This window comes from Ranitomeya variabilis, chromosome 4 (assembly GCF_051348905.1).
Source record: "Ranitomeya variabilis isolate aRanVar5 chromosome 4, aRanVar5.hap1, whole genome shotgun sequence".
Taxonomy (NCBI): Eukaryota; Metazoa; Chordata; class Amphibia; order Anura; family Dendrobatidae; genus Ranitomeya; species Ranitomeya variabilis.
This window is the reverse complement of record NC_135235.1, coordinates 585,649,646-585,665,390: the sequence shown is the minus strand read 5'-3', so window position 1 is coordinate 585,665,390 and position 15,745 is coordinate 585,649,646.

Sequence of the window (15,745 nt, the reverse complement as noted above, 5' to 3'; positions counted from 1 at the left end):
TTTGCCGTTTTCCAGTATTTTTTAACCCCTTTCTGACATCTGACGTACTATCCCGTCGAGGTGGGGTGGGCCCGTATGACCACCGACGGGATAGTACGTCATATGCGATCGCGGCCGGGTGTCAGCTGATTATCGCAGCTGACATCCGGCACTATGTGCCAGGAGCGGTCACGGACCGCCCCGGGCACATTAACCCCCGGCACACCGCGATCAAACATGATCGCGGTGTACCGGCGGTATAGGGAAGCATCGCACAGGGAGGGGGCTCCCTGCGGGCTTCCCTGAGACCCCCGGAGCAACGCGATGTGATCGCGTTGCTGCGAGGGTCTCTTACCTCCTCCTCGCTGCAGGTGCCCGGATCCAAGATGGCCGCGGCATCCAGGTCCTGCAGGGAGGGAGGTGGCTTACCGAGTGCCTGCTCAGAGCAGACGCTGGTAAGCCTGCAGTGCTCTAAGTGAGAAAAAAATTCCTAGATAAATAAAAAAAATAATTATTCCCATAAATACATTTCTTTATCTAAAAAAAAACAATAAAAGTACACATATTTAGTATCGCCGCGTCCGTAACGACCCCACCTATAAAACTGTCCCACTAGTTAACCCCTTCAGTGAACACCGTAATAAAATAAAAAAAGCCAAAAAACAACGCTTTATTATCATACCGTCGAACAAAAAGTGGAATAACACGCGATCAAAAAGACGGATATAAATAACCATGGTACCGCTGAAAACGTCATCTTGTCCCGCAAAAAACGAGCCGCCAAACAGCATCATAAGCAAAAAAATAAAAAAGTTATAGTACTCAGAATAAAGCGATGCCAAAATAATTATTTTTTCTATAAAATAGCTTTTATCGTATAAAAGCGCCAAAACATAAAAAAATGATATAAATGGTATCGCTGTAATCGTACTGACCCGACGAATAAAACTGCTTTATATATTTTACCAAACACGGAACGGTATAAACGCCTCCCCCAAAAGAAATTCATGAATAGCTGGTTTTTGGTCATTCTGCCTCACAAAAATCGGAATAAAAAGTGATCAAAAACTGTCACGTGTCCGAAAATGTTACCAATAAAAACATCAACTCGTCCCGCAAAAAACAAGACCTCACATGACTCTGTGGACCAAAATATGGAAAAATGATAGCTCTCAAAATGTGGTAACGCAAAAAATATTTTTTGCAATAAAAAGCGTCTTTCAGTGTGTGACGGCTGCCAATCATAAAAATCCGCTAAACCCGCTATAAAAGTAAATCAAACCCCCCTTCATCACCCCCTTAGTTAGCGAAAAATAAAAAAAATGTATTTATTTCCATTTTCCCATTAGGGCTAGGGTTAGAGCTAGGGTTAGGGTTAGAGCTAGGGTTAGAGCTAGGGTTAGAGCTAGGGTTAGGGCTAGGGTTGGAGCTAAAGTTAGGGTTGGGGCTAAAGTTAGGGTTGGGGCTAAAGTTAGGGTTGGGGCTAAAGTTAGGGTTAGGAGATAAAGTTAGGGTTAGGATTACATTTACGGTTGGGATTAGAGTTAGGGGTGTGTCAGGGTTAGGGGTGTGGTTAGGGTTACCGTTGGGATTAGGGTTAGGGGTGTGTTTGGATTAGGGTTTCAGTTATAATTGGGGGGTTTCCACTGTTTAGACACATCAGGGGCTCTCCAAACGCGACATGGTGTCCGATCTCAATTCCAGCCAATTCTGTGTTGAAAAAGTAAAACAGTGCTCCTTCCCTTCCGCGCTCTCCCGTGCGCCCAAACAGGGGTTTACCTCAACATATGGGGTATCAGCGTACTCAGGACAAATTGGACAACAACTTTTAGGGTCCAATTTCTTTTGTTACCCTTGGGAAAATACAAAACTGGGGGCTATAAATTCATTTTTCTGAAAAAAAAAAAGAATTTTTATTTTCACGGCTCTGCGTTATAAACTAGTGAAACACTTGGGGGTTCAAAGTTCTCACAACACATCTAGATAAGTTCCTTAGGAGGTCTAGTTTCCAATATGGTGTCACTTGTGGGGGGTTTGTACTGTTTGGGTACATCAGGGGCTCTGCAAATGCAACGTGACGCCTGCAGACCAATCCATCTAAGTCTGCATTCCAAATGGCGCTCCTTCCCTTCCGAGCTCTGCCATGCGCCCAAACAGTGGTTCCCCCTCACATATAGGGTATCAGCGTACTCAGGACAAATTGGACAACAACTTTTGGGGTCCAATTTCTCCTGTTACCCTTGGGAAAATACAAAACTGGGGTCTAAAAATTCATTTTTCTGAAAAAAAAAATAATTTTTATTTTCACGGCTCTGCGTTATAAACTCTAGTGAAACACTTGGGGGTTCAAAGTTCTCACAACACATCTAGATAAGTTCCTTAGGAGGTCTAGTTTCCAATATGGGGTCACTTGTGGGGGGTTTGTACTGTTTGGGTACATCAGGGGCTCTGCAAATGCAACGTGACGCCTGCAGACCAATCCATCTAAGTCTGCATTCCAAATGGCGCTCCTTCCCTTCCGAGCTCTGCCATGCGCCCAAACAGTGGTTCTCCCTCACATATGGGGTATCAGCGTACTCAGGACAAATTGGACAACAACTTTTAGGGTCCAATTTCTCCTGTTACCCTTGGGAAAATACAAAACTGGGGGCTAAAAAATCATTTTTGTGCAAAATAAAAAATAATTTTTATTTTCACGGCTCTGCGTTATAAACTGTAGTGAAACACTTGGTGGTTCAAAGCTCTCAAAACACATCTAGATGAGTTCCCTAGTGGGTCTACTTTCCAAAATGGTGTCACTTGTGGGGGGTTTTAATGTTTAGGCACATCAGGGGCTCTCCAAATGCAACATGGCGTCCCTTCTTAATTCCAGTCAATTTTGCATTGAAAAGTCAAATGGCGCTCCTTCCCTTCCGAGCTCTGCTATGCGCCCAAACAGTGGTTTACCCCCACATATGGGGTATCGTCGTACTGAGGACAAATTGCACAACAACTTTTGCTGTCTAATTTCTTCTCTTACCCTTGGGAAAATAAAAAATTGGGGGCGAAAAGATCATTTTTGTGAAAAAATATGATTTTTTATTTTTACGGCTCTGCATTATAAACTTCTGTGAAGCACTTGTTGGGTCAAAGTGCTCACCACACATCTAGATAAGTTCCTTAAGGGGTATACTTTCCAAAATGATGTCACTTGTGGAGGGTTTCAATGTTTAGGCACATCAGAGGCTTTCCAAACGCAACATGGCGTCCCATCTTAATTCCAGTCAATTTAGCATTGAAAAGTCAAATGGCGCTCCTTCCCTTCCGAGCTCTGCCATTCGCCCAAACAGTGGTTTACCCCCACATATGGGGTATCAGCGTACTCAGCACAAATTGTACAACAACTTTTGGGGTCCATTTTCTCCTGTTACCCTTGGTAAAATAAAACAAATTGGAGCTGAAATAAGTTTTGTGTGAAAAAAAGTTAAATGTTCATTTTTATTTAAACATTCCAAAAATTCCTGTGAAACACCTGAAGGGTTAATAAACTTCTTGAATGTGGTTTTGAGCACCTTGAGGGGTGCAGTTTTTAGAATGGTGTCACACTTGGTTATTTTCTATCATATAGACCCCTCAAAATGACTTCAAATGAGATGTGGTCCCTAAAAAAAAATGGTGTTGTAAAAATGAGAAATTTCTGGTCAACTTTTAACCCTTATAACTCCCTAACAAAAAAAAAAATTGTTTCCAAAATTGTGCTGATGTAAAGTAGACAAGTGAGAAATGTTATTTATTAAGTATTTTGCGTGACATATCTCTGTGATTTAAGGGCATAAAAATTCAAAGTTGGAAAATTGCGAAATTTTCTAAATTTTCGCCAAATTTCCATTTTTTTCACAAATAAACGCAAGTTATATCGAATAAATTTTACCACTAACATGAAGTACAATATGTCTCGAGAAAACAGTCAGAATCACCAAGATCCGTTGAAGCGTTCCAGAGTTATAACCTCATAAAGGGACAGTGGTCTGAATTGTAAAAATTGGCCCGGTCATTAACGTGCAAACCACCCTTGGGGGTGAAGGGGTTAAAGGTGTAATCTGGTAACAGTTTATGAAAAATAATGGATGTTAATATTTTGTTAGTGATTTGTTCCTGTTCACATGCATCAAACAGAGATCTTGTAAACGTTGAGAAATTAAAGTATATTTCAGAGCTACAAAACTTTTATGGTGCAGTGATTAAGTTCACATGTCATTAGACAGGAATGGTCCTTTGGGGAGGGGTTTTTCAGAGAGGGTGACCCCTTAAAAGCAATCACCTGATTGGCACTAGAGGAAACAGCACTTCCATTTTTTTTGTCTGCCTGTATTCGGATTGGTCAGCATCAGGGCTGTGGCGTTGGTAAGAGAAACCTCTGACTCCAACTCCGACTTCTCAATTTCCATGACACCGACTCCAACTCCACAGCCCTGGTCAGCATACTGACATGCTGGCTTTTTTGTTTTTTTTGTGAACCGAGTTGTAGTTTGACACCATTCCTATTACCATACAATGTACTGAAAAGTGGGAGGGAAAAGATTCCAAGTGGAATGAAAATGTGCAAAAATTAATAATTAAAAAAAGCAATTCTGCAATTTCTTTAGGACGTTCATTTGTGCGGTAAAAAATTACCTGGACACGTGATTGTCCAGGTAAATACGATTACTGCAATACCAACTTGCATCAGGTTTTTTTTTTTAAGTGATGAAAAAATATATCTTTACTTTGCTTTGGGTCACCTTTTTCCAAGACCTGTAAAGTTTTAATTTTTCCATTAATGGAACAGACTAAGTTTTGTTTTTTGTTTTTTTATTGCGGTGAGCTGATACATAGTTTAACGCTTTTTATTGCTTTTTTTTTTTAAGAGAGGTGACATGACCAAAAAAAAAATAGCAATTCTGGCATTTTGATTCTCTCTTTATGGTGTTTACTGTACAAGTTAAATAATTTTATATTTTGACAGATTAGACTTTAATGGATGCGGTGATACCAAATGTTTATTTTTTTTTTATGGTGCAAAAGGGGAAGAGACTAGAACTTTACATTTTTTAATCTTTAAAAAAAAAAAAGTTTAAACCCCTCATGGGACTTGAACCTTTAATCACTTGCACTAGTAGTATTGCAGCATATAGCAAAAATTATGGTTTCCCATGAAGTTCAGCCTGTGACCGAGCTTCACGGGAGTACCCAGATGGCAGTGATGTGGCAATAGCAGACCCCCAACAACCATGATAACCAATCGTGTCGTGGGGGGCTGATGGAAAGCAATGTGAGCACACACTGGCGGCCACTCAATTTAAATGCCACTGTCAGCGTCATTAGCGTGGTTAATGCTGCTGCCATCTCCTGGGTATGGTCTACTTCAATATCCACCTCAAAATACTTCAAATACTGGTTGGATAGTCTTTCTATTGATTTTAGTGTGAAATCCAAATTGTAGTTTATACAGCAAGTTGTTATTTTTAAACTCGTAAAAAAAAATAAAAAAATCAAGGAATAAAAATAGTGACATATCCATCATTTGATAATTTTAAAGCGGATTGCACAAGGAATTAACACTGTAACAAAGTCTGCAGGAAAAAATAAGAAAAAGGTCCTAGTCTGATGAGAAAAAAAAAAAAAAAAAAAAAGTTTATTCGCCTTCCATCAGTCCGTGAATAACAGACATGATTCAGATGGCAACCCAGCGCTGTCCGCTTTTTTTCCCCCTGGATCCATAGACATTCATTACCAAATTTGATCCGAAACTAACATGACTCCGTTGTTTTGCACTGACAACCCGATCAGCAAAAAAAAAAAAAAAAACCCAACCGCATAAACTATCATAGGTAAGAGCACTATAAGTGAAAAACACAAAGCACTTGGACATGAAGAACTGGTGTCTGAACGAGCCCTTAGGATTTGTCTTGAAAATCAGGTAGAATTTGTCCACTCCGTAAAATCTGTGTGAACATATCTGAACAGGCACCTAACAGAATTGTGAATGCAGCCCTGGCAGGGAGAGGAGTGCAAAACGTGATGCAACAAGATCAGTGCAAATAAAGGTGTTTCTTAACCTCCAAGATGATGATCGGACATGAAGCATCATTTATGGCGTGCTTGCTAAACAAGGTTCCTTTGTGTGTAGGACTTGTGATCGATGCCAGGGTACACATCTGCTGTCACAAGCATGGCAGGACTGTTAGACATTGGGGCCAGCAAACAGCTGCAGAGGATTGCACCGTAGCATCGGAAATAGAAAGGGAATCCTTGATCCCAACAAGCAGGCTATTAATGCATGTGTTGAGACTGTCACACAGCCGCGACACATGCAGCTGCAGCACCCAACAGCTGATTATCTGGAGCGCTCCAGGTTGTCGATGCAGCTATTCGGATACGCAAAACCCTAGTCCATGCCCTCATCATCTCTCGCCTTGACTACTGCAACCTCCTGCTCTGTGGCCTCCCCTCTAACACTCTCGCACCCCTCCAATCTATTCTAAACTCTGCTGCCCGACTAATCCACCTGTCCCCCCGCTATTCCCCGGCCTCTCCCCTCTGTCAATCCCTTCACTGGCTCCCCATTGCCCAGAGACTCCACTACAAAACCCTAACCATGACGTACAAAGCCATCCACAACCTGTCTCCTCCATACATCTGCGACCTTGTCTCCCGGTACTTACCTACACGCAACCTCCGATCCTCACAAGATCCCCATCTCTACTCCCCTCTTATCTTTTCTTCCCACAATCGTATACAAGATTGCTCTTGCGTATCACCCCTACTCTGGAACCCTCTACCACAACACATCAGACTCTCGCCTACCATCGAAACCTTCAAAAAGAGCCTGAAGACCCACCTCTTCCGACAAGCCTACAACCTGCAGTCACCATCGATCAACCAAACCGCTGCATGACCAGCTCTATCCTCGCCTACTGTATCCTCACCCATCCCTTGTAGATTGTGAGCCTTCGCGGGCAGGGTCCTCACTCCTCCTGTACCAGTTATGACTTGTATTGTTTAAGATTATTGTACTTGTTTTTATCATGTATACCCCTCCTCACATGTAAAGCGCCATGGAATAAATGGCGCTATAACAATAAATAATAATAATACGCACTTATCCAAAGATATTCGATCAACCCTACAAGAGACCCATGAGGACCACACTGCTAACACAGACAAAACAAATCTAGAGTGCAGTTTGCCAAAGCGTAAGTAAGAAAAAAAACCTTCGGGGAAAGCGTCTTTTGAACAGAAGAGACAGTAAACAGTAAAATAAATTTCCTACACCAGAAATCGAATGATGCCTTACAAAGAAAAGAAAAGTACCTACAGTCAAATATTGTGGAGGTTCAAAAGATGTTTTGGGGTTGCTTTGCTGCCTCTGGCACTAGACGCCTTGACTGTGTGCAAGGCACCATGAAATCTGAAGCTTACCAATGGATTTTGGGTCACAATGTAGTGCCTAGTGTTAAAGCTGGGTTTGCATCCTAGGTCCTGGGTCTTCCAGCAGGACAATGACCCCAAACATATTTCAAAAAGTACCCAGAAATTTATGTAAACAATGCATTGGAGCTCTCTCAAGTGGCCACCAATGAGTCTGGATCTAAATCCCATTGGACACTCGTGGAGGGTTCTTAAAATTGCTGTTGGGAAAAGGCACCCTTCAACGATGAGAGACCTGGAGCAGTTTGCAAAAGAAGAGTGGTCCAAAAATCCCTCTGAGAGATGTAAATTGATGGTTATAGGAAGAAATTGATTACAGTTATTTATTCAAACTTTCCTCTCTCTCATTTTTTAGGTTGCTCCAATACACACAAAAGGAAAAAACTTGTATAGCAAAATGTGTAATTGCAATAATTTTGAGAGAAATATTGCATTTTCTGGAACCATTTCAAGGGAGTCACTTTCAGCCATGACTGTACATATTAAAAATATTTATCACACAAAAAAGGAATTTTATAGGGCACTTGGCAGTATAATCAGACTATTGCTGGCTCAGAGGATTATGAACATGAAATACCATGGTTACGTTTCTACATAGATCGATGTGAAAAATGGGCATCATTTTAATATGTTTAAGAGCAATGTAACAAAATAACAATAAAATAAAAAAAAATAATAATATGGTTAAAAATTTTGGGTGTTATCCATTTGGGGGGTGTTATCCATTTGAATATTTAAATCCGCTAAGCCTACAATCTGCAGTGATCCTTAGTCTGCTGAACCGCCGCACGACCAGCTCTACCCTCTCGTAGAGTATCCTGGCCCATCCCCTGTAGACTGTGAGCCCTCGCGGGCAGGGTCCGCTCTCCCTCTGTACTTGTGTGTGCCTTGTATTGCTCATGTTTATGGTGCTTGTCTATAATTGTCCCTTCCACATGTAAAGCGCCATGGAATAAATGGCGCTATATAAATGTATAATAATAAAATTATTTGTACAATACCTGCACTTCATTGCATTGAAGGTTTTAATCCTATTATGGCAGACGCTAGAACAATCATTAGATTCATGCTTGCTATAACTCATCTGTACCCCAATCATTTTTTTTTTTGGGGGGGGGGGAGGTTTGGCTGCAGTGACAGAGGTAGACCTTTAGTAACCATGTATTTGAATGAAGCAAAGATAACAGCCTGTTGCCAGATGAGGCACGGTTTACATAAAAATGGAGCACTTCTGCGTTTCCCTGATCTGTCAGCAAAGTGATGCTGCTGCACTTCAGGCAGGACAGATGCCGAGAAAAGTGCCTAATAAGAGGTGCCGCAGAACCCCTTTATGGAGGAAGGTCAACAGTATTCTAAAGGGAATGTCGAGGCTCATGACTCGGGGTAGGTCATCACTATTCAATAGTGGGGATCTTACACTTGGAAGCCCCATGATGAGCTGATCTGCAGTACCTGGCAACAGCAGCTACACAACAGTTGTTTCAGTGAGCTAACAGCTGATTGGTAGAAGTGTTGGCCCCCTCCAAATGATGATTAATTCTAAGGTTATCAATATCAATATTCCAGAGAACAACTTAGTGACAGAGCCAATTTGGTACTTAATGACCAAGCCAATTATTACAATTCTGACCACTGTCACTGTATGAAGTTATAGCTCTGGAATGCCATATCCCACTGATTCTGAGACTGTATTTTTTTCGTGACATATTGTACTTCATGTTAGTGGTAAAATTTCTTCGATATAGCTTGCATTTATTTATGAAAAAAATGGAAATTTGGCAAAAATTGAAAATGCACGATGCATTTTCGCAATTTAAAAATGTTTTGGTTTTTTTTACACGCGTAACTGCTCCAAAAACGCAATGGAATACTATAGTGAGGTAATTCAATGACAATCCTGAAGTGTTGTGCATATGATCAGTAGATTTCCCTCCATATTTGCAGCATTTTATTTTCTGCAGCATGTCAATTCTTTTTGCGTTTTTGACTCATTGACTTCAATTGAGTCAATCAAATCTGCAGTAGAAACGCAGGTGTAAAAAGCGCGGCAGTTTGTCAAAGGGAAACGATGTCAGAAGGAGGAGGAGTGTGTGGGCGGAGAATGTGTGTGTGTACCCAGGCGTCATCTGATGGGACTACCACTCCCATCCAGCTACGTGTTTTGTCACATATAACAGAGACAGCATGAGCTGATGATGGGAGAATAGTATCATCATCTAGCTCCTGTGTTCAACTGGAAAAAAACAAACAAAAACACAACATCAAAACATTTTACATAATTGCATACATATTCACTTACTCACCGAACGCCTAATCCCCGATGCCCGTGTCTCCTGCAACCAATCAAAAATAAACCAACATATACTCACCTTTGCACCGTAGTCCATTTAATACTGAGTGTCTCACGTCGATCTCACCCCGCCACCGGCGATACACTGCGGGAGCAATCACCTCCTGTCAGTGTTTCGCCGGCGGCCATGTAGAGGTCACATCTCCTGATGTGACTGTTCTACATGTGAGTTCGCCATGGGACACTCTACTCAATGGACTAAGTCTGACAGGATAGTATTATATATGTTGGTTTATTATATCAGTCCAGCCACCAATGAAACATCTCCGTACGGAGATGTTGTAAGGGATGTCATCCCGTACGGAGACGTTTCATTGGTGGCTGGACTGATATTTGCAGCGCTGCTGAAAGACTCTTACGATTCAGATGAGCAAAAGCGCTGGATATGGCCTGATGACTACTTCATGGAGATGTCTGTTGGTGGTCGGTGGCGGGACTGACATCCATAGTGCTGTGAAGGACTCCGACGGATCAGATGAGTAAAGCGCCTGATATGGCTTAATTACTACTCTAGCTGCACAGGATATGGATATCTAAATGACTTCTGGATCGGTATCCACAGCGCTTGTATGACTATTTGAGCTGTATATGACATGGCTATCTGAATGACTATTGCACTTATATCTACAGCATTATTGAAGGACGTCGATGAATCAGATGGGCCACATCTCTATTTCTTCTGCGTGTGAAGGCGCTCCATGTGGCGTGATGGGTGGCTTGAACTGCATATGATAGGGCCATCTAAATGATTATATGCTGCATTTTTTACATCTCCTTGGGATAAGATTTTTTCATTATATCTTGGGGTCTCCACTCTATGAAATGATTCTATTTTAAATAGTAATAAGCCAGTGTATTATGATGGGCTTTTTTCATCTAGTTTTTGCTGACTTCACCATTGTGTGAGAAGTATATATTGACATTACTGTCTTCTGAGTGGTCCCCCATAACCTTGTTTTGTGCATAAATGGGACATTAGGATTTTCCCTTTCTGTCTGCCCCCAAAAGAAAGATATATTTTGTCTTAGTACTCTACCAAGGGCATCCAGGCTGTTGGTTACTGAACTATTTTTCAGTTTTTTTGCTTAGTTTGTTTTTTATTATTTTTTCTACTATGTTTTTTCATACAGTTTTTTGCTAATTTTTTATATTATTTTTCTTTTTGGATATATCAATAGGCCTTTGTAACTGTGAATGTGACATTTGGGGTTTCCACTTTATGAATTTAGTGGGATAAGTCTATTTTAGTATTAGGCTGATTTGAGTAGCTCTCCCTTATTGAGCTGTCTTGTTTAAAGGGTTTAATAATGCTTTCCCTTTGTTTATACCCCATAAATTAACATACTGTATATGAATACCCTATTGAAGGTCTTCAGCCTGTAGGCTATATAACTATTTTTGTTTTTTTGCTTGGTTTGTTTTTTCTAATTTTTTCTCATTATTTATACAAACTATTTTTGCTAATTTTTTATAATATTTTTGGTTTTTGGGTCTCTCTCTATTTGTGGCACCACTACTTAGGAATTATAGGGTACTGATAGGGCCAGTCATCGTGAGCGGGGGCGCCAACCGCAGAAACTTAGGGCGTCTACCTCCGCAAATAGTGGACAGAAATAGGGTATTTGATAGGGGCAGTTAGTTCCCCTATATATCTTCATTGTGTTGTCCTCAATTTTAGAACTTTGTGTATTTTAACTTTATGTATTAAAAGTTATATTTTAGGAATCCTTGTTGTTTGGTTTGGTTTTGTAGTCTAGGATTCCATTGGTACTTGCTTTTGGTCTTTTTCATGTCTTTATTTACCATGTAACTATAGGGTCTTATAGACGCCTCTCCATTACTAACTTGTGGGCTTGATGTCACCTTTGTATTGTCAGGTGACATCAACCCCACTTGCCACCGCTACAAGACAAGTGGGAAGAGCAAGGCTAAGTGCCAGAATCGGGGCATCTATAAGGCTACGTTCACATTTGCGTTGTGCGCCGCAGCGTCGGGCGCTGCAGCGTCGCCGCATGCGTCATGCGCCCCTATATTTAACATGGGGGCGCATGGACATGCGTTGTGTTGCGTTTGTGACGCATGCATCTTTTTGGGCGCACGCGTCAGGGCGCAGAGGACGCAGCAAGTTGCATTTTTTTTGCGTCCAAAATCATGCAAAAAAGGATGCATGCGTCACAAAACAATGCGTTTTGCATGCGTTGTGTCGCCGACGCAACACACAACGCAAATGTGAACGTAGCCTTAAGATGTGCCATTTCTGGGGTGGCTGAGAGCTGCTGTTTTTAGCAAAGGGGGGGGGGGGGGGAATGCCAATATCCATGGCCCCTTTCCATCTTCCCAGGCTATTAATATCAGCCCGTAGCCATCTGCCAAGCCTTGGCTGGTTTGATTTTATATGAGGAACCAATGTGAATTTTTCTCTGGGGTTCCCCTCTAAACCAGCCAGTAAAGGCTAAGCAAACAGCTGTGAGCTGATATTAATAGCCTGGGAACCTTTGGCTATTGGCTCCTTCCCAGAATATTTCTGCCCTCAGCTTTCCCTCTGCTGGTTATTAAAACTAAGCGGGAGCCCACGCAATTTAAAAATGTTTTTTGAAAAATAAACAGTTCCTTTTTTGTTACAGCATATGTATGTTAATGCTCCTACATAGGCGTGCATGTCTCTTTATTTAATATTAATGAGGGTATCTGGCTGAAGAGGTTGAACAAGGAAATGACAACACAAAACACACGCACAAAAAACGCACGTATTTTCAGCTGCGTTATTTTGCCAAGAGATGCAGAAACTTCTGCACGCAACGTGCGCACATAGCCTAGATCAGAGTGGTGTCACACAAAATAGTTATTAATCAACAATTTCCCACAATTGTTTTTTGTTAGGATGTTATACGGGTTAAAAGTTGACCAGCGATTTCTCATTTTTCCAACAATTTATTTTTTTGTAGGGACCGCCTCACATTTGAAGTGAGGGGGGGGGGGGGTCAATATAACAGAAAATATCCCAAAGTGACACCAATCTAAAACTGAACCCCTAAAGGTGCACAAAATCACATTCAAGAAGTTTATTAACCCTTCAGGTGCTTCACGAGAACTAAAGCAATGTAGAGGGGAAAACAGGGATTTTTGTGTGCTCACCGTAAAATCCTTTTCTCCGAGACACTCATTGGGGGACACAGGACCGTGGTGTTTGCTGTTGCCACTAGGAGGCTGACACTAAGTTACCTTTTTTTTCGGACTATAAGACGCACCCCAAATTTGGGGTGAAAATTGCAGAAAAAAAGATTTTTTTATAAGATGGGGGTCCGTCTTATTGTCCGAATTTAAGATCTCTTACCTGAGGGCAGGCAGTGGCAGAGCAGGGTCACGGAGGCATAGTGTCAGCAGAGGTGCGGTGATGCTGAGGCGCGGTGGGCGGTACAGCGTGCACCTGAGCAGGGTCCCTTCCTGCTTAGGTGGGCGACGCCATGGCCTGGTGTCCATGGGGAGGTTGCGGCAGTGCTGTGGTGGCAGCAGATGTGCGGTCACTTTCCTCAGGTGGCGGCGGCCAGGGTCCCTTCCACATTTGAGGTGACGCCGCGGCGGTATTGGAGAGCAGCAGGTTTTCCCGGTGGCGGCGGCCATCTTCCTGAGGCCGCGTGTGCGCAGATTCAGTACTCTGCTTCTCAGGGCTTCAGGAAAATGGCCGCAGGAGGCCGCGTGTGCGCAGATGGAGATCGCGGCGGCTATTTTCCTGAAGCCGAGATCTCAATCTGTGAACTCTGCTTCAGGAAAATGGCCACCACGATCTCAATCTGCGCATGCGCGGCCTCCCGCGGCCATTTTCCTGAAGCAGAAAACTTAATTTGCGCACGCGCGGCCTCAGGAAGATGGCCGCCGCCACCGGGAAAGCCGTGACTCACCCAGCTCTGCTGCTCTCCTTCAATACCGGGCCGCGGCGTCACCTCAAATGTGGAAGAGACCCTGCTCACGCCATACTGCTCACCGCACCACATCATCCCCGCATCTCTGCCGCCGCCACACTTTTGGTAAGCCTGCATTTCAACTATAAGACGCATCCCCCATTTTCCTCACAATTTTTTTTGGGGAAAAAGTGCATCTTCTAGTCGGAAAAATACGGTAATACAAAGAAAGTTAGCGCCTCCTCTGCAGTATACACCCTTCTGCTGGCTCCTAGAGAACCAGTTCAGTGCAAAAGCAGGAGAACATTGACAACATATAAAAGAGTACAACATGTCAAGCTAACGAAAAACACCAGCCATTAGGCTAACAGGGAAGGTGCAGTGTCCCTCAATGAGTGGCTCGGAGAAAAGGATTTTACGGTTAGTACATAAAAATCCCTGTTTCTCCTTCACCTCATTGGGGGACACAGGACCGTGGGAGGTCCAAAAGCAGACCCTGGGTGGGAAAACAACAGAAAACATCACGCTTCACATAACTGCCTATATGTGCACCACCACAGCCTGCAAAATTCTTCTGCCTAGCCCCGCATCAGCCGAAGCTTGAGTATAAACATTATAGTGCTTTGAGAAAGTATGTAGGCTGGACCAAGTCACGGCTTTACAGACCTGCTGCGCCAACGCCTGATGCCGATGGTCCAGGAAGCACCCGAGTGGAGTGCGCTCTGATCCCCACTGGGATAGGCCTACCTTTGATGCGGTAAGACTCCTGAATGGTGGAACGAATTCACCTAGCTATCGTGGCCTTTGAAACAGCTAGGCCCTTCCTATGCCCCTCAGGAAGCACGAACAAAGAATCCGACCTTTGGAAGAAAGCCGTCCTCGTCATGTATTTTCTCAGAGAACTGACTACATCCGGAATATAGAGAGCCCTTTCCACTCTGTGGACTGGAGTCAGATAAAATGAAAGAAGAACAACGTCCTCGTTAAGGTGGAAGGATGAGACAACCTTGGGCAAAAAGGATGGAGACGGCCTGAGGATAACCTTGTCCTGATGGAAAATAAGGAAAGGAGCCAGAAAGGACAGAAGCCAGATCCAAAACCCGCCTGATTTCTCGTGGCAATTGCACCAAAAGCAACTTTCCAGGATAGAAAGGTGAGCGAAATGTCCTGAAGGGTCTAAAGGCATGCGATAGGGAGGAATAGCCGGATTACTTACGGTAATGCTCTTTTAATGAGTCCATGACAGCACCCACTGGAGAGAGATAGGGATCCGCCCCAAGGAACAGGAAACCTACAGAGACATAAAAGGGGGTGGTCCCCCTCTCCTCCTCAGTTTAATTTCAGAGTACCCGGAGGACCGCCAGTGTTAGTCAATCATCACAATGTATCATCAGAATATAAACTTCATAGAAGTAATTACTTTGGCTTTATTAGGGAGGGATGTGACTGGGTGCTGTCATGGACTCATTAAAAGAGCATTACCGTAAGTAATCCGGCTATTTACCCTTCGCCATGACAGCACCCACTGGAGAGATTTCCAGAGACCAACACCTAGGGGGGGACCACCGTGCTGAGGATAGTCCTGCCAAAGGGTAGGTCAGAGTCGGAAGACAGGTCGAGCCTGTAGTGATTATAGAAAGTGGAAGGAGCCAACCAAGTTGCAGCCTTACATATATCTTCGATTGGCACGTTCCCTTTTTCGGCCCAGGAAGAAGCCATGGCTCTGGTGGAATGTGCTTTGATGCCCTCCGGAGGTTCTTCATTTTTCATGGAATAGGCCAACCGGATAGCGTCTCTTATCCACCTGGATAATGTTGCTCTTGTGACTCCATATCCTTTCTTTTTGCCCTGGAAGGATATGAACAGAGCCCTACTCTGCCTCCAACTACTAGTTTTCTCAATATATTGCAAAACTACTCTCCTGACGTCTAGAGTATGGAATTTTTGTTCTTCAGGAGTAGAGGGGTCTTTAAAGAAGGTAGGAAGATGTATCTCCTGTGACCTGTGGAACTTCCCTGCTACCTTAGGAAGGTATAGGGGGTCCGGTTTTAAGATTAGTCTGTCATGA